Consider the following 20152-nt stretch of genomic DNA (forward strand, 5'->3'; position numbering starts at 1 on the left):
GAGTGCTATGAGGCTGAGCAAAACCTGAGGTGGATGAGTGCTATGAGGAAGAGAAATCCTCAGGAGGCTGAGTGCTAAGAGACTGAGAAAATCTTGAGGAGGCTGAGTGCCATGAGGCAGAGAAAAGCATGTGGCAGCTGAGTGCTATGAGGTTGAGAAAAGCCTAAGGCGGTTGAGTGTTAGGAAACTGAGAAAAGCCTGAGTAGGCTTAGCACTATGAGGCTGAGAACAGCCTGCGGAGGCTGAGTGCTATGAAGCTGAGAATAGCCTCAGGAGGCTCAGTGCTAAGAGGCTGAGAAAAGCCTGAAGAAGATGAGTGCTATGAGACTGAGAAAAGCCTGAGGCAGCTAAGTGCTTTGGGACAGGGAAAAGCCTGAGGCAGCTGAATGCTATGAGGCTGATAAAGGCCTGAGGAGGCTCAGTGATATGGGGCTGAGAAAAGCCTAATGAGGCTGAGGGCTAAGAGGCTGAGAAAAGCCTGAGGGGGTTGAGCGGTATGAGGGTGAGAAAAGCCTAAGGCGGCTGAGCACTATGAGGCTGAGAAACACCTGTGGAGGCTGAGTGCTATGAGAATGAGAAAAGCCTGAGGAATCTGAGTGTTATGAGGCTGAGAAAGGCCTGAGGAGATTCAGTAATATGAGGCTGAGAAAAACCTGAGGAAGCTGAGTGCTAAGAGGCTGACAAAATCTTAAGAAGCCTGAGTGCTATGAGGGTGAGAAAGTGCCTGAGGAGCCTGAGCACTATGAGACCTAGAAAAGCCAGAGTAGGCTGAGTGCTGTGAGGCTGAGCAAGGCAGGACAAGGCTGAGTGCTCTGAGGTTGAGAAATGGCTGAGGAAACTGAGTGCTGTGAGGTTGAGAAAAGCCTGAGGAGTCTGAGCGCTATGAGGCCGAGGAAAGCCGGAGGAGGATAAGACCTGTGAGACCTAGAAAAGCTGGAGGAGACTGAGGGCCTCATTATGACCCTGGCGGGCGGCGGAGGCCACCCGCCAGGATCCCGCCCTCCAAATTACCGCGCCGCGGTCAAAAGACCGCGGCGGGTATTACGAGTTTTCCCCTGGGCTGGCGGGCGGTTCCAGTAAAACCGCCCGCCAGCCCAGGGGAAAACGACCTTCCCACGAGGATGCCGGCTCGTAATCGAGCCGGCGGAGTGGGAAGGTGAGACGGGTGCAGTGGCACCCGTCGCGTATTTCAGTGTCTGCAAGGCAGACACTGAAATACTTTTCGGGGCCCTCTTACGGGGGCCCCTGCCGTGCCCATGCCATTGGCATGGGCACGGCAGGGGCCCCCAGGGGCCCCGCGACCCCCCCTACCGCCATCCTGTTCATGGCGGCTTTCCCGCCATGAACTGGATGGCGGTAGGGGGGGTCAGAATCCTCATGGCTGCGGAGCGCGCTCCGCAGCCATGGAGGATTCCAAAGAGCAGCAGAAAGTCAGCGGGAGACCGCTGACTTTCCGCTTCTGACCGCGGCTGAACCGCCGCGGTCAGAATGCTCATTGGAGCACCGCCAGCCTGTTGGCGGTGCTCCCGTGGTCGGTGGCCCTGGCGGCCACCGGCCGCCAGGGTCAGAATGACCCTCTGAGTGTTGTGAGGCTGAGAAAAACCTAAGGAGGCTGAGTGCTGTGAGGATAAGAAAATTCTGAGGTGGTTGAATGTTATGAGGCTGAGAAAAACCTCAGGATGCTCCGTGCTGCAAGACTGAGAAAAGCCTGAAGAAGATTAGTGATATGAGGCTAAGAAAAGCCTGAGGAGGCTGAGCGCTAAGAGACTGAGAAAAGCCTGAGGAGGCTGAGTGCTATGAGGGTGAGAAAAGCCTAGGAGGCTGAGTGCTATGAGGCTGAAAAAAGCCTGAGCAGGCTGAGTGCAGTGGGGGCGGAATATTTAGAGGAGGCTTAGTTCTATGAGTCCTAGAAATCTGCAGGAGGAGGCTGAGTGTTGTGAGGCTGAGAAAAGTCTGAGGAGGATGAGTGCTGTGAGGTTAAGAAATGCCTGAGGTGGCTGAATGCTATGGGGCTGAGAAAGGCCGCAGGAGGCTCAGTTCTTTGAGAGTGAGAAAAGCCTGAAGAAGATGAGTGCTACATGACTGAGAAAAGCCTGAGAATGCTGAACGCTACACGGCGAAAAAAGCCTGTGAAAAACCAAGTGCTATGAGACTGAGAAACACCTGAGGGGGCTTAGTGCTATTAGCTGAGAAAATTCTGAGGAGGCTGAGTGCTTTGAGGCTGAGAAAAGCTGCAGGAGAATGAGTGCATGGAGGCTGAGTGATATGAGCCTTAGAATAGTGTGAGGAGGCTGAGAAAAGCCTGAGGAGGCTGAGTGCTATAAAGCTGAGAAAAATCAGAGGAGGATGAATGCTATGAGGCTGAAAAAAGCCTGAGGAGGCTGAGTGCTGTGAAGGTGAGAGAAGCCTTGTGAGGCTGAGTGCTATGAGGCCAAGAAAAGCCAGATGAGGCTGAGTGGTATGAGGCCAAGAAAAGCCGGATGAGGCTGAGTGGTATGAGACCTAGACAATCCAGAGGAGGTTGAGTGTTGTGAGATTAAGAAAAGTCTGAGGTGGCTGAATGCTATGAGGCTGAGAAAAGCCTGAAGAATGTGAGTGCTATGAGACTGAGAAAAGTCTGAGGTGGCTAAGTGATATGGGAGTGGGAAAAGCCTGAGGCGGCTGAGTGCTATGAGGCTGAGAAAAGCCTGGGGAGGCTGAGTGATATGAGGGTGAAAAAAGCCTAAGGAGTCTGAAGTGCTAAGAGGCTGAGAAAAGCCCAAGGAGGCTGAGTGCTATGAGACTGAGGAAAACCTGAGGAGGCTGAGTGCTCTGAGGCTGAAAAAGCATGTGGCGGCTGAGTGGTGTGAGGGTGAAAATAGCCTGGTGAGGCTGAGCACTGTGAGGCCAAGAAATGCTGGAGCAGGCTGAGTGCTATGAGACCTAGAAAAGCCTAAAGAGGCTGAGTGCTGTGAGGTTAAGAAAAACCTGAAGAGGCTGAGAGGAAGGGCACTTTTTTTCAAGGTTAGCGCCCCACTTTATGCTTGGAAAATGATGTGGTTTTGCACTTTAAGTGTTCTGGGACCCTGCTAAACCGGTTCCCAGGGCCAGATCTCTTTCCCCAAAACTGTACTATGTAATGGCACTTCATTCACCCTTGAAAGGTCCTATTAAGTGGTACCCCTGGTACCTAGGGCTTGGGTAGTGAAGAGGGCGCCTCAGAGCTGCAGCCCCCATTGTGCCACTCTGTGAAGCCCAACACCAACTTCATGCAGACTGCCATTGTAGGTGCATGACCAGGTGTATATAAAAGTTGCAAACTCGACATGGCACTCACCATGAGTGCTCTGTCCTCCAACACTGCATGCACTAAAGGTAAGTCACACCTCTGGCAGGTCTTACAGCCCTAAGGCAGGGTGAATTATAATGCATGCGAGGGTATGTATGAGCAAATATGCCCCTACTGTGTTTTTACAAAACCTTAAGACGTAGTAAGTGTACAGGGAAGCCATAGCAATTACATGTTCTGGACACTGATCATTGTGAGCTCCCCAGCTACATGATGGCCTCTCTAAATATTGGGTTGTTTGGTATCAAACAACTAAAAATAATAAATCCACACTGATGCCAGTATTGGATTTATTATGACATGTCCCCAGAGGGTACCTTACAGGGGCCCGCAGCAAAAACCTAAAGGCCCTTGCAAGGTTGCCAACTGATATTTCCAGCCTGTCACCACCAGACACAAATCTGGATTCCTGGGGTGGAAGCCTCTGCTCTCAGGAACAAGAATACAAAGCCTTTCCTGGGTGGAGATGTTAGACCTCCTCCCTCAGACAGGCACCCAGGCCTGCTGGTCAGCTTCACAGGCTTTACCGCCTTTGAAATCTGACCTCTGACTCTGCTGCTAGCAGCAGATGGCTGCCTAACAGTTTCTCCCCCACTTTTATTGTGAAAACCGGTGGGTAAACTTAGTCTAAGTAGGAGGAGGGTCCCCCTCAGCCTGCACCACCCATTAGGTATGTAAGCAAGATGACCACTCCATTTAATTTTCCTCCATATTGGATGGCAGGAAAATAGCCTATCAGGGTTAGAGATGGGACCTCTTCCAACAGGAAGTGGTCACATTGTGGATGTAGCCACTCTAAGGTAAGTGACCCATTTGCCACTACCAGGTTCTCCCATTAACGTCCACTAAATGCAATATTTAGTGGGCATTTCTATACCTACAGATCAGATTCGGACACAAGAAGGACAGTGGCAGAGAAGGCCCAAGGCAAAAGAACAGAAGTCCTGCTGCAAGATGGAAAAGGCGCCAAACCCTGCCTGCTGCAGCCAGGACTCAACAATCGCTGCTGAGGAGTTGATTGGAAATTGGACGGGCTCTAAGAAACCCCAGAATGCCTCCCGACTTCTAATAATCACCAAGAACCTCCCTATGAGTGAAGGCATCACTCCCTGCACATCGCAGACAAGAAACCAGTGAAGTCATATTCGCTGACCGGCTGCTGACCAACGAACCAGATGTAGTAGCCTAACCAAATTCCACAAATGGACACAGAAGACAATCCCTGCCAGTGTACCAAGTTTGGTGTCACTGCGACCTCCAGTGGCTGAACAGTGCCATAGTCCAGGGTACTGGACCTCCAGAGTTGGCCACCCAGAAGAACAGTCCACTCTAGACTCTCCAAGGACCAGAAGCAAGCACCAGTCAAGGGACTTCAGGACACTGAAGAACCAACCCCCAGAGTGGCCCTGCTGACCTTCAATCTACCCTCAAAGTGACCTGCACCTGGCTCCAAAGGTCCCTTGACGCATGACCCTTGGCTGACGTATCTGCCCTGCACCTGCCCTCCCTGGCCCCTGTATCGGAAAAACAGCTGTGCTTTAGGGTTCCCTAACCCCTTGCGACCTCTACACTCCAAGGGGACCCACAGATCTTACCTTTAAGTCCACCTCTGAAGTGTGTTTCCAAGTGGTCCTCTTCACCATTCTGCACCAGCTGCAAGACCTTCAGCCGCTGCTCCCGCTCGAACCGGGAACCTCCTGAACCTTTCCGGCTGGCTCACATGACATCTCGATGATCTCGACCTAAAAACAGAAGGTGACACTTGTGAGAGCATTTCGTGATTTTATATGCATTTTTAAAGTTTTTCCCATTGATTTCCAGGGTGCGTAATTACGCACAAAAATACTATTTTTGCCAAACTCTCAAGAAATCCTAACTTAAAAAGTACTTACCTGATTTTGATGATCTTGGTCTTAAAAGTTTTATAAAATTATAAAAATCTGTACTATTTTTTGTAAATTGGTCTTGAGTTATTATTTTGAGTGTGTCTCCACATCTATTGATACATGGGGTTCAACAAATGCTTACCACATTTCCATGATTAGGCTAACTGCTCGTCCAAGCTACCTCTAAAAACAGAGCATTAGGTTGTTTACTTATTGCCTCTGTGAACCAAGGTGTGGTTGGCTGGACTCTCTGCACAGTGTACATCACTTTTGTACACTATATAGAGCGCCATCCTCCTACAGTGACTGGATGCTAAGAGGCTGAGAAAAGCCTCAGGGGGCTCAGTGCTACAAGACTGAGAAATACCTGAAGAAGATGAGTGCTAAGAGACTGAGAAAAGTCTGAGGAGGCTGAACTCTGCGAGGCTGAAAAAAGCCTGAGAAAAACAGAGTGCTCTGAGACTGACCTGAGGAGGCTGAGTGCTATGAAGCTGAGAAAAGGCTGAAGAGGCTGACTGCTTTGAGACTGACAAAGACTTGAGGAGGCTGAACTCTACAAGGATGAAAAAAGCCTGAGAAAAACGGAGTGCTTTGAGACTGAGAAGAGCTATTAAGCTGAGAAAAGCCTGAGGAGACTGAGTTCTATGAGCCTGAGAAAAGCGTAAGGAGGCTGAGTGATTTGAATCTGAGAAAAGCCTGAGGAGGCTGAGTCCTATGAAACTGAGAAAAGGCTGAGAAGACTGAGAAACGGCTGAGGAGGCTGAGTGCTATGAAGCTGAGCAAAGTCTGAGGAGGCTGAGAAAAGGCTGAAGAGGCTGAGTTCTATAGGGCTGAGAAAAGCCTGAGGAGCCTGTGTGCTATGAGGCTGAGAAAAGCCTGAACACGCTGAGTGCTTTGAGGCTGAGAAAAGCCTGAGACCAGATGTAAATGTTTCTTTCAAAATCTGAAAAGTGGGCTAGCTGGACGCAGGTCCACTAGCCGATGAGAAATCTACCTTTTGCCTTGGAATATTGAAACACATCTTAAAATCCAAATATTTTGATCGATGAGATAGTCTGCATTGAGCTGTCATTCACGGAAAACCTGGCCTGCTCCTGAACTATCATCAAGTCATCGCCACGCTGAGCCAGTCAATTCCATCTTTGAGGGTCTCTGGTGCTTTTTGTCCCTCAAACAACTCTGCACCCCTAAAAACAGGGCTGGCCCCTTGAGATGGTCTTTCGGCTCCAGCAGTCTCGCGCATGAGGCTGTGCTCGTGGTGAGAGTGCAGCTGGGAGCTGCTGTCTCTCTCGTGAATTCCGCTCGCACTCTCCAGCTGACAACCTCAGCTGTCTCTTGATGTGCTCCTGCTGCCATGCATATGTTTTCTCTGACAAATGAATTGCATCAGCCAACACACAACGGATAAACAGATGTTTCATTGATTAATGCGGTTCCTCGTTTATGACCTGCACGATCATAAGAATTTGACATCTTTGCAGCCTTCTGAAGGTTGCTCAGTTCTCTTTTATGAAAAATACGACGTTGCAGCGTTTGTCTTAATCAGACTTCAGGATTACTACTGCCTACATAAAATATACTTGTCAAATCCTCCATATTGAATGGAACGTTTAATTTTTTTCGCCTGCTTGGTCTTAAAAATGTGAAAACTAGAAATAAAAATATCACGGAGTTTTTGTCATAAGAAATAAATACATTCCATTATATTGGGCTTTAAAATGCACCTTTTTCTCCTAATGCATTATTGTTTTTGTTTTGTAAAATGTAGTTCAGTCCCAAAACCCCCTCCATTTGCGGCTCAGTAAAATTCTACAAGTCAATCTGTTTGAATTTCCAGGAGAGGAAGAGAGATGAACAGAAGCAGACAGTGGTGAGGAGAGAGCAGGGAATGTAGATAATGTAGACTAGAGTGAGGAAAGACTGTGGAAAGGGGAGGAGGGGAGATCAAGCGATGGGGGATCCCTGGTGTGAGGGAAGAAGTTGGAAAGGGAGGAGGAGAGAGCAAGCGATGGGGGATCCCTGGTGCGAGGAAAGCCTTCGCACAGAGTCAATGAGCCCTTCCCTGGCACACACAGCCGGGGCCTGTGATTGCAGATGGATGCCCAGAGGTTAAATGGCTGCATTGCTGACCACCCTGCTGAGCTGGGCAGCATCACAGCCCTCGCTCTGGTGCCTTTTAGTACAACGCAGCAGCTGAATAGCCTGAAATTAGCCCCAGGAAGGAGCTCAGGTTCCTTCTCCGAAGCCAGAGTTAAGATATCATACACTGCTCAGTGTCAAGGATCCAGGAAGCTGGCTATGTATATTCTAGACCTAAGTAAGGTGTAGTGTGCACAGAGTCCAGAGGATCCCCAGAGGCTTTACTGAGGCTAATGTAGATAACAAAAATGCTCTCTTTTGTGGTAGTGTGAGGGACAAGTTAGGGATATCAGATGGTAGTGCTAAGCACCTGTTGTACGCACACAGTAGAGAAATGAGGCACACAGTCAATGACAAATGCCAGGCCAATGTTTTATGTATTAAAATATACTTTACTTTATTTCTAGAACCAAAAGGATCTTTGTTGCAGGTAAATACAGTTTCAAGACTGTATCACTTTCAAGTATCAAATGCACTTTTTTTAGAATTCACAGGTAAAACAGTTTACAGGTTAGTAATACTTTTCAATTTCAAAAGTGGACACAGTACAATTTCTCATAGAAAGCAATGCAATCCTAGGGGAGGAAAAGTAACAACACAATTTGCAGGTAAGTACTCGACTGACTATCCCAGTCTTTGGGGGTTAAGGTGTCCACAGGGCAAAGTTTAGGAAGACACCAAGAGTGCACCACCAGCAACACAAGGCCAGTAAGGTGCAGAGGTCAAATTTGGTGTTGTGCACTCAATAGAATCCTATGAAGGCTGGGGGCACTTAGAAAGAAACAGCTTGCATATAAGTACCCACAACTTCAGGGCACAGACCTGGAGGGTTTAAATTGGCACTTGGGTGGGGGGCACAGGTCAGCACCAAACAAACACCCTCAGCCGCATAGGGGCGGCCTGTTGGCGGGTGCAAACACAGCGTTGGGTGCCCAATGATTTTCAATAAGGGAACGCCGGGGGTCACAAAGATCCTACAGGCATCGTCCAGGGAGTCAACTGAAGAAAACCAACGGCTGGACAGGTAAGTAGAGAGCACACTGGACATTGCTGGACTGTTGGTTGGGTTCCTAAAGGCCAGGGGGCTGCAGGGGTACCTTTAGACATCGGGAAATCTTCACCTGAGCTGGTTGCAGTCAGGGGGGGTCTTCTGGATTTAGGCTGCAGACGTCATCAGGTTGGTCAGGAGGGGTCAACCCAGGGTGGACTCGAGATCAGGATCACCTGGGGACCTTCTCTGGACCAGTGGGCCACCTGGACCCGGGCTATGGGGTGCAGAGTGGGCAGGACTTCCGGATCCTCTGTGGTTCAGGAGTTGTTCTTTGAGGTTTCTTTGTGGACAGGGCCGCTGTCCTCAGGAGATCTTGGTCCTTGGGTAGTCATGCAGTTCTCTAGGGGTTTGTAGAGGTCACAGGTCCTGTAGGATGAGTCGTCTTCTTGTAGCAGGAGTCTTGAAGCTGCAGACAGGCTTGTAGGGCTGTGGCCAAGTCAGTTGTCGTTTGGAGTCTTCCCTGCTGGTGCAGCTCTTCAGTACTTCTTCTTCTTTTCAAATTGCCAGGAATCTAAAGAGCAGGGTTCAGGGGTGCCCTTAAGAACTAGCTGTAGGAGCATTACAGGGGTCACTGAGGGTGGCTACACTCTTCCTGTGCCCACTTCCTTTGGGGAAAGGAGGCATATTCCTAACCCTATTGGCTATCTACCTCTAAAACAAGATGGAGGATTCTGCAAGGAGTGGGTCACCTCAGCTCTGGGCACCCTGGGGGTGGTCCCAGCTGCGGTGGTCTAATGTTTTCTAATTTTCCCACTGGACCTGCCCCCAAAAGTGGGTCTTGGTCTGGGGAGCAGGCATCACCACTAGCTGGAGTGCCCTGCACAGTGTGACAAAAGGCAGGAGCCTTTGAGGTTCACAGCCAATTGTTGCAGTTTCTGCAGGTGGGAGGTGTAAAGCACCTCCACCCAGATCAGACTTTGGCCCTCATTCCGACTTTGGCGGTCTATACCGAAGACCGCCGTGGTGACGACCGCCAAAAGACCACCACGGAGGTGGCAATCCGCCCACTGTATCATGAGTAACAAAAACAAAACCGCCAGAAAGCAGCCATAAATTCAACACGGACAGATCCAACGAAGGCAGGAGAGAGTCGGTCCCACCACCCTTACCGCCACGGCAACAACAAACCGCCCTCCAAATCACAACCCTCGAATCACCACAGCAGTCCATCATTGGCGGTAACCCATTGGCGGTGTGGACCGCCACGGTTGATTTTGCCACTCCACAACAGAAGCCAACATTGGCCAGACTGAATTACCCACACCTGATACACATTCACACACACTGTGCACACCCACCAACAGCACTATAAAACACACCCCACACAACCCACAATTCTTTGCAAAATCCCACATTCTGCTACACATTGCCAGACCACATATCCCTAGAACCGCACCCACAAACCACAGCCACCTTCACATATCACACATCATACCTCTGCACCAAAAACACACAACATTGCACTCAATCACTACTTCACAGCATTCCACATACTCACACAACCTGCACCCCATCAAATATTCCACCCTCTGCACAACACTACACCCACTACACAATCAGCATGTCCCCACAAAAGAACCCACAGTTTCACTGATGAGGAGTTGTGGGTCATGGTAGATTAAATCGCCAGGGTGGCGCCACAGCTGTTTGGTGCACAGGTCCAGCAGATATCCATTGCCAGGAAGATGGAGCTATGGCGGAGAATCATAGACAAGGTGAACTCTGTGGGAACCTATCCATGCAAAAGGGACAACATAAGGAAGAGGTGGAACGACCCACAGGGGAAGGTGCATGCAATCCAGACACCACATTGCTTGTCATGAAGACTGGTGGTTGACCCCCACCTCCTCCCCCACAGTTCACAACATGGGAGGAGAAGGTCTTGGATATCCTGCTTCCCAAGGGTCTCACTGGAATAAGTGGAGGGCTTGACACAGGTAAGTCACTCTTACTTCTCTACCACCACGTACACCAGCATGGCATGTCTCCCTGTCACCCTTTCTCCCTTCAACCCACTCCATCCCAAACTAAGAACCACCCCCATAACCGCCCTCAACAATTTTACCCTGCATGCCCAACCCACTTAAATCACACCTCTCCAAGGTCATCATTCACACACATAAGTAATGCATGGTCAGCATGAAGCACTACCGATCCCACAATGCATCACCATACACAAAACAAAGGTGGAAAAAACGACACCCATCCCATGGGGCAATCCATCAATGCTGAAGATGTATCTGAGGGTGAAATTAACAACTATCATACATGTCCACAGGTACACCAGCAATGTCAGCCGGAATGTGCCAAGTCTTCCCAGTCCTCCACCAGAAGAAGGCCCCAGTGATGACAGTTTTTCTGAATGTCTGCATCTGGACGATCTCCCTGGCCCATCTGGTACCACTGATCAGTCAGACACCATAAGCAACACCCAGTCCACCCACAACAACAGCAGCCCCCCAACATCCCCAAACCTTGGTCCCCATGACACGTCAATCAACAGTGTGCCCACGTGTACAGGGACCGGAGTCAACACCTCTCAGGCAAGACAAAGAAGGTCCTGGTGTCAGTGGGAGTGGGCACACAGTTCAGGGGACACAGGCACAGGAGGTAAGGGCCAGGGGGTGGATATCTGTGCACCAAGGGGTGTCCCAACCAAGGGAACCGACTGCATAGGAGAACTGGAGGCTGCAAGGGTACACCACCTGGAGGTCATGCAGCAGTTGCAGGCCCATAATGCCAACATGGCCTCCACTGCAGGGGTGCTCAGTGAAATTACCACCATCATGCGTGAGTCTGCAACACACCAGTGGGCCCCTTCCACTAGACAGAATACTGACCAGCCCTCTACATCTGCTGCAGCTAGTGGACTAGAGGACCTGCCACAGGACTCAGAGCCCACCAGCACCCCTCCCTTTGTAGCAGTGGAACCACCCCACAAGCGTTCCCTGCAAACCAGACATCCTACAGAGACTGTAGGCAAGACGAAAACCACTGCCAGGAAGTGAGCCTTATCAACATGTCTCCCTTGTGTGCCAATGAAACACCATGTTCACTTTGGACTGTCATTGCTCCTTTGTCCCATGGCCCATGGACACTGGACCTGTGCTACAAACTAACTGGGCCTCTACACTGAATATTTCGTCCACCATCACCCCACTCAATTGCACCCTTCCTTTTTGTAATTATAATAAACACACTTAAACACAACAGAAGGATATGTGCATTTCTTGCATGTATATGCAATGTCTTGACCTTTATTCCATGTGCAAATATCATGTGAAGTGTAAATCCATCCAATGTACAGACAACTTGGGGTACACATTGCCAGTGTAAGTGCTTGCCACAAGTCACCATCCACCAAAATGTATGAAAGCAGTCTGTAGGCATTCCATGAGTACACAGTAGTGACCACCCCAACATCTAAAAAAGGGAAACCTTTAGTAACATTCAAATTAGAAGTAAAGGGAAGTAAATCCCCTGTAACATGACAGCCTACATTCATCTGGCCACATCAACTTAATATGTTGCACTGCAATTAACTCCAAACACTGTTTGTGAGCAATACACAACTTTTTTAAGGGCCTTAGACAAGATATCACAGTATGAACTACGCCATGTTCTCAGTAAGCCAATCCCTCCTCTATAACACCTAGTCCAGGCCAAACTGTAAGGAACAATGAAATAACAGAGAGGCTGTGTAAGCTCATTCATACTCACACCACATTTCCAGCAACAAATGCTAAGTACTGTATGGACTGAGGACACAGTTGGACATGAGCATTTATGTGAAACTGCAAAACAGCTGATAGATTGCATAGGCAGAATTAGCTTTTGAACCAATCATCATACCACTGGCAACATTAATCTCAGATGGAATAGTGTTAAGTTTCATCATGCACACATTAGAGCTTGGTACATCATTGCTGTCACACAGCTCTTCATTGAACTGGTGGTATGAACAGAACTACAGTCTTACCTGAATGTCATTGGAAGTACTGGTGTATCCGATTTGTCCTGTTGTCCACATCATCCTCCTCCACATCTTCATCACTGTCTTCAGTTTCCTCTGCTGCCACAGGTGCACTGTCTCCCCCCGCCTCCTGCAGGAATGGCACATGCCTTCTGAGGGCCAAATTGTGAAGCATGCAGCAGGCCACGACTATCTGGCTGACTATTACAGGGGAGTAAAGTAGGGATCCCCCAGAAATATGCAGGCACCTGAACCTGGCTTTCAGTAGCCCAAATATTCTTTTGAGGACTCTTTTGGTCCGTCCATGTGCCTCATTGTATCGATTCTCAGCCTCTGCCCTTGGATTCCTCACTGGTGTCAACAGCCAGGATAGGGTTGGGTAGCCAGAGTCACGTGTAAATAGTGAGAAACTTACATTATGTGTGTAAAATGCTACAGAGTACAACTCTATGTAACATGAGGTGACATACATTGTGTGAAATATCATGCTCAACAATGAGCCGGGCTCTCTATCCCTGTAGTTGTGGCATCATCTGTGGGACACTGCTGTTCCTCATTACGTCGGCATCATGTACAGATCCTGGAAACTTGCCAGTAACGTAAGAAATATACTGATCTGCAAGGCACACCATCTGCACATTTATAGAATGGTAACTCTTATTTCTGAACACCTGATCATTTATCCTGGGAGGGACCAAAACAGTATAGGCCCCATCAATGGCCTCGATCATTTGTGGAATATGTCTTATTGTATAGAAATCAGCCTTAACAGAGGGCAATTAATCATTCTGGGGGAATGTGAAATAGCTGCCCATGTGTTTCAGCAAATCATGCAGGACTCTTTTCAGCACTTTAGAAAACATTGGCTGAGACATATCTGCAGCTAAGCCTACTGTCACCTGAAATGATCCACTGGCCGGAAAGTGGAGCACTGACAGCACCTGTACTGTAGAAGGTATTGTAGTACGACTATGAAGAGCAGGAATGAGATCTGGCTCCAATTGTTCACACAGTTCAGTGATTGTGGCCCTGTCCAGACTAGGGGTCTGTACACGGGTGCATTCCTCCTCCTCCGCAGTGGTTGGTATCTGAGCAAACCAAACATCACAAGTGTGTGATAGCAGGAAGGATAAAAACACACAAAATCACAGTAAAATAGAGCTGTCTCATACATTTCAGGCAACCAATGATTGGAATCTGCTCTGGTGACTTCTACATGCAAACAGACTCCTGATACTATTCAATTTAATTAAATGGTCATATTGCTTCACAGATGTAGTCTATGTTTTGAGACGTGATTTGTACCATTACATTTAACATTTTTTGTTAACTACTCTTACACTGGTATGAGCTCTAATTTATGAGACAGATTCTTCCTCCAAATGTATAATGTAGACGTGTAGGAATTGCCTTGGTGTGTACCATAAGTATCTATGACGCACAAATAATTGACTACCATGATAACAATCATCAGAAAATGGCATTTGCCTGTCCTGCATGCAGAGGACAGGTGGAAGTGACCTCACTCCGCCGGCGTTTGTCGTCATGCGGAGGGCAGTCTGAACTGCTGTGCAACTCCTCATTGGTTAACATTGAAGTCTATGGAGAACAGGGGCCAATGATGATCACCGCCAGCGAGGACGGTGATTACCGGCATGGACGTGACCGCCATTTTCAGAAGCCCATGTCACTTGACTCCTGACTCTCACCCTATCAACACCTTCACTGCGTGACCTGCTGTGTCCTGTGTCTGGATGCCACAGTGGCCCGTGCTACAGGGGATAGGGCCTGAGCCTTCACATGCGAAGAACTGGAGAAGCTTGTGGAAGGGGTCCTACCCTTGTATGTACAGTTGTATGGGCCTCCAGATCGACAGGTGAGCACCTTTTAGGTTTTTTGGATGCAACATGGCTGTATGTTGATGAATGTGGGTGTGCATGCAGTGTGTCCTTTATTGAGTATTGTCTGATGCATGCAATATGTACACAGAGGTACGAGTGATGTGTATGATGATTGTGGGTATGTAGTCCATTACTGTAACTGACTGTAGAGTGTAGTTAATGGTGTCCCACTGTCTGTGTTTCCTATGAAGGTCAGAGCTCACCAAAAGAAACGGTTATGGCGTGCCATCGCCAAGGACATGGGGACACTGGGGGTCCATAGCCAGTGGAGCACTCACTGTAGAAAGTGCAGAAAGCACCTGAGATGCTGGGCCGGGAAGATCGCGGAGGTCCAGCTGGGGACTTCCTCCCAACGAGGGAGGGGTTACCGGCGGACCCTGACCCCCCTAATGGCCCACATACTGGCGGTGGCCAACCCAGAGTTGGAGGGTCGCTTGAGGGTAGCACAGCAGCCACAAGGGGGTGAGTACTCACTGAGTATATTTGTTTCCTAATGCCTGGCATGGTCTTTGGATGCCAAGGTAATAGTCTGTGCATGCCTCAGTATGCCCTTGTAGGTAATGTTGTATAGATCTGCATTGCTATGGTGAGTGGTGTGTACAATTGGTATTAGTCATTTGCTGGGATTTCTGCTTAAGTAAGGGCCTAGATCCTGACTCACCAGTGTTGGAGTGATGCTCTGATGTCACTGTCTAGGTGGTGTGACCTGGCAATTGCAAGTTGTGCAAACACTGTAACGGAGTAAGTGTAGCTGTGCCTTTGTCAACAGGGAGACATGGCTTAGTGAGTCTCAGTAGTTGTGCAGATGGTAGTTTCTTCAGAGTTCATTACATCTGTTGTTCCCAGGCAACGGTGCGGTATTGTGGTTGTCATTGCATAGTGTAAATTACCAGTAAGTCATTGTGATGTGTTTGCCAAATGTGCTGTTATTGCTGTTATTGACCTCGTGCTCCCTTTCTTTCTCCCCCACTCTTCCTACTTTTCTTCTCCTGTCCATATGTGCATTAGCATCATCTGGTGAAGGAGCAGGGGCACCGTGAGTGGCGGAGCTGCAGCCCACGGGACCCAGGAGGCAGTGTCCACCAATGCCAAGGAGACCAGTGGATTAGAGTGCGAGGGGAGCATCACGGGGGAGACAAGAGCTGATACTACTGACTCTGATTCCTCCTCTGATGGGAGCTCCCTGGTGGTGGCGCACCCCTCTGGGACCACCCTGACAACATCATCTTCTGCCACCCCCTGTTCCAGCACCGCCCTCCCAGTAGCCCCCCACCCAGTTGGCCGTGCCTGCTCACCCAGGAGGGTGGGCATCTCCTTCGCCGCAGACACTTCAGCACCTGCCCCAGTCAGCCCTGCTGCCCTCACTGAGGAGGCTATTGACCTCCTGAGATCCATCTCTGTATCGCAGTCAACCATAGTGAATGCCATCCAGGGCCTGGCATCCCAGATGCAGCAATGCAATGCCTACATGGATGGCATTCACGTTGGCTTGGCTGGCCTAAAGAGATCCTTTCAGGCTCTCGCCTCCTCTTTGACGGCAGCCAATGTCCCTAGTTCTTCCATCCCTCCTCCAACTACCTGTACCCAGTCCCAGAGCCCTCTCCCCTCACACATCCCAAGCACACAATCAGACAAGCATGCACCCAAGTCAACAAACTGGATATGCAAAGACAAGCACAAGCACCACAGATCACACCACAATCATACACACAGCCAACACACAGAAGCACACACAACAACTGCCACTCCACTCTCTCCCCCTCCACCTCCTTCCTCACAGTCACATCAGCACTCACACCTGCAAGCACTGCATTCTCAGTCCCAGATCCTGACACCTGTTTAGCATTGCCCACAGTCACCACAACAGCAGGCATGGACACTAGCACCCCATTCACCACATGCGCAGTCATCACCACCTCCATCACAACCAAAGGCAGTACACCCACCTCAACATACATTCACATGAACTTCTTCGTCCTCTCCCTCCCTCTTTTCCCACCCTCCTCCCAAAACACATAAACGCTCCCACTCAGACACTCAGCAGTCATCCACCTCACATACGCACACTGTCCATGCACCTGCACCCAAGTCCAGCACACCTCTTCCTCCTGAAACAACTCCCTCTACCTCCACTCGCACTGGTCTTTCCTGCCTTGACCTCTTCCCTCCCCCTGCCCCGTCCTGCCCGTAAGAGAAAGGTCCCACCACCACCACCCCCAGTACCTCCAGCACCAAATCTAGCTCTGTTCCATCCCCTAAGACTTCAGCTGCCACTAAAGGGCAAATGATTGGAACTCCGGCCTCCCGCCCCAAGCCCATCCTCCGTCACCAAAACATAAGGGTAAAGAGCCGCCCCCTCCCTAACTCAAACCTAAGGACCCCCCTCCCCTGTGATGCCCCTGCACAGTGGAGTCCAGATGTTGTCAGGAGTAAAGTTGGGGCTTGGACTTTGCCCTGTGGGCATTACAGACTTCGAACTGGCCAATGGCCCTTCATGTAAATATGCAATTTAGTATTTGTTTGGATTTGAGCTCTTCATCCTACTGGATTAAAGTGGTTGGTACAGAGGTATGTGTCCTGGCTTTCTTTGCTCCTGGGTCCTGTTACTGTCAATTTACTAAGTAGCTGGTTGTGGGTGTGTGGTGTGTGTGTATGGTGTGTGTTGTGCATGTGTGTGTCCCTCCCTTCCTTGTGTGCTAGGCGGCTGTACTCACTGTTGTAGTCTTCGTCGGCATTGGTGCTCCAGGATGGCCATTGCATGGTACAGCATCGGGAAGACTTCCAGTTCTGGTTCCATGGCGGCCGCTGACTCCTCTGTGTCCCTGGAGGTGAGTGTCTCCTTTTATGTGATGTGTTTTCGCCAGGCTTTCGGTGGCGTTGCTACTGCCCTGGAAATCCTGACAGTGTGCCATGTCATAATATGGTGGGTCGATCCTTGTCTTCCACCTGCCTGTAGGTTGCTACCGCCATGTTCAGTGGTCGTACCACACTGGCGGTTGAGGTGGTATATTGGCTGTCTATGGGAGGGATCACCGCCATGGTCATTATATGGTGGTCATTACTGCCGGTCTGGCGGCGGTCTGACGGCGGTACTACCGCCGGCGCCGGTGGCGGTCAGATGACCACCAATGTCATAATGAGGGCCATAGTGTGCACAGAGTCCAGGGGTTTCCCATGGGCTTAACAGAGGCTGAAATAGATAATACTAATGCTTTCTTTTGTGGTAGTATGTCGAGCAGTTAGGCTTATCAATGGGTAGTGTGAAGTATTTGTTGTACACACACAGGCAATAAATGGAGCACACACTCAATGACTAACTCCTGGCCAATTGTTTTTATATAGCAAAAATATATTTTGTTACTTTATTTCTAGAACCACAAGATTAAAGTTGAAGGTAAGTACATTTGCAGGTAAGTATCCAACATAGGTATCAATACCACTTTGTTTCAATTTGGCAAGTTAAACAGTTTTCAAGAAAATAGCAAATATCTGTTTTAAAAGTTGACGCTGCAATTTTCAGAAACAGTTCTGGGGTTAGAAAAGTTAGCACAGTTTCAAGATAGGTACAAGGCTTACAGTTCCAGTCTCAGGGGGTTAGGATGTCCGCAGGTTGGGGTTCAAGTAAACCCCAAACTCCCACCACCAGCAACACGGGGCCAGGTGCAGAGGTCAAAGTTGAGGATGATTTAACATGTGCTCCTACGGAGACAAAGGGCACTCGGAAGCAGGCCTGCTTGCAGGTAATACCTGTGTCTTTGAAGTGCAGACCTTGGGGGTTTAGAGGAGCACCGGGGGGCCACAGGTCAGCACCCTACACCCACCCTCAGCGGTGCAGGGGGGCAAACACAGCATCAGGCTCCCAATGCTTTCCTATAGGGGAACTAAGAAGCTACAGGTGAAGTCCAGGAGGTCGGTTCGAGGAAACAAAAGGCTGGGTAAGGAGAGGGCTGTTTGCTGGCCGTTGCTGCACTGAAGGTCGGATTCCCCAAGGCCAGATGACTGCGGGTGCTGGGGTACCTTTTGGAGTCGGGAATCTTCGTCTGGTTCTCTCGCGGTCAGAGGGATCTTTCTGGTTTAGGCTGCAGGCGGCGTCATGTTGGACAGGAAGGGTCAACCCAGGATGGACACTAGATCAGAATCGTCTGGGGACCAGCTCTACTTGGTTGGTTCACCTGGACACAGGCCATGGGCGTCGGGTACAGAGGGGGTAGGATTCGCAGATCCGGGGCGGTTCTTGAGTCCTTCATTGGAGTTTCTTTCTGGGCAGGGCCACTGTACACGGGAGATCATGGTCCTCTGAGGTGCAGGCAGTCCTCGTGAGGCTTTTAAGAGGTCGCAGGTCCTGCAGGGTGCGTCACCTTTTGGTTGCAGTGCTTTAGAAGGCCTGCTATAGGGGTGACTTACATATACCACAGGCAGTGGTTTGTGGGCATGTCACCCTGAGAGGGGTGCCATGTTGACTTTGTCTTTTTCTCCACACAAGCACACATAAGCATTGTCATCTGGGGTGCAGGCAGTCCTCTTGAGGCATCTAAGAGGTCACTGGTCCTGCAGGGTGCGTCGCCTTTTGGTTGCAGTGCTTTAGAAGCTGGAGACAGGCCTGTTTGGCTGGGACCAAGTCAGTTGGTGTCTTCAGGCTTGTGTGCTGGGGGGTCTGCTTAGCGGTCCTTCTTCTTTTCTTCTTTCTTCTTCTTGAGATCACCAGGAATCTGACAAGCTAAGTTCAGGGGAGCCCTTAAATCCTGGATTTAGGGGTGTTACAAAGGTTAGAGGGCAGCAGTTAATGGCTACTTTCCCTGAGGGTGACTACACCCTTCCAGTGTCCACTCCCTTTGGGGAGGGGGACCAAGACCTAACCCTATTGGTCCCTATCCTCCAAACCAAGATTCAGGATTTTGTAAGGAGGCACTCACTTCGTCTCTAGACACCTTAGGGGTGGTCCAAGCTGCAGTGGTCACTCCACCTTGTTTTCCCTAATTTTCCCACCGGACTTGATGCCAAAAGTGGGGCTTTGTCCACATCTCTACTAGCTGGAGCACCCTGGGGCACTGTAACAGGGGACCTGAGACTTTGAGGCTCACTGCCATGTGTTACAGTTCCTGCAGCGGTGAGGTATGAAGCACCTCTACCCAGTGCAGGCTTTGTTTAGGCCACCCCATGTGGTCAGAAACTAGTCTGGGAGTGGTAGGTGGTAGGCTGACACAGACCGGTCAGTCCTGCACTAGGAGTTTGACTAAAATACAGGGGGCATCTCTAAGATGCCCTCTGGGTGCCTTTTTCAATAAATCAAACACTGGCATTGGTGTGGATTTATTCTGCTGAGAAGTTTGATACCAAACTTCTCAAACTTCAGTAGAATCATCATGGAGCTGTGGAGTTCGTAACGACAAACTCCCAGCCCATGTACTTTATATAGCCACACTGCACTTACAATATCTAAGAATGGACTTAAACACTGTAGGGGCATATTCCTCAAGCCGCTGTGCCCTCACCTGTGGTATAGTGCATCCTGCCTTAGGGTTGTAAGGCCTGCTAGTGGGGTGACTTATATATACCACAGGCAGTGGTTTGTGGGCACTGAGACGGGTGCCATGTCGACTTTTTCTTTTTCTCCCCACCAGCCCACACAAGCTGTAATGGCAGTGTGCATGTGCTTGGTGAGGGGACCCCCAGGATGGCACAATCCATGCTTCGGCCCTTGAGGACCTTCCCTGGCCACAGGGCCCTTGGTACCATGGGTACCTCCTACAAGGGACTTAACTGTGCACCAGGGGTGTGCTAATTGTGGGACCAATGGTACATTTTTAGGGATAGAACACTGGTGCTGGGGCCTGGTTAGGAGGATCCCAGCACACTCTCAGTCAAGTCATCATC

At 49.8% G+C, this 20152-nt stretch overlaps 1 long non-coding RNA gene across 1 annotated transcript in view; it reads right to left on the bottom strand.

Annotated features, from left to right (window-relative positions):
* Positions 1-20152, bottom strand: part of LOC138287403 (uncharacterized) — a 664150-nt gene that overhangs the window by 292055 nt on the left and 351943 nt on the right. Inside the window, exon 3 of the long non-coding RNA XR_011202209.1 lies at positions 4924-5070. This is a non-coding gene — a long non-coding RNA (uncharacterized lncRNA). The remainder of the gene's footprint in view (positions 1-4923; positions 5071-20152) is intronic.

This window comes from Pleurodeles waltl, chromosome 4_1 (assembly GCF_031143425.1).
Source record: "Pleurodeles waltl isolate 20211129_DDA chromosome 4_1, aPleWal1.hap1.20221129, whole genome shotgun sequence".
In the NCBI taxonomy this organism is placed as follows: Eukaryota; Metazoa; Chordata; class Amphibia; order Caudata; family Salamandridae; genus Pleurodeles; species Pleurodeles waltl.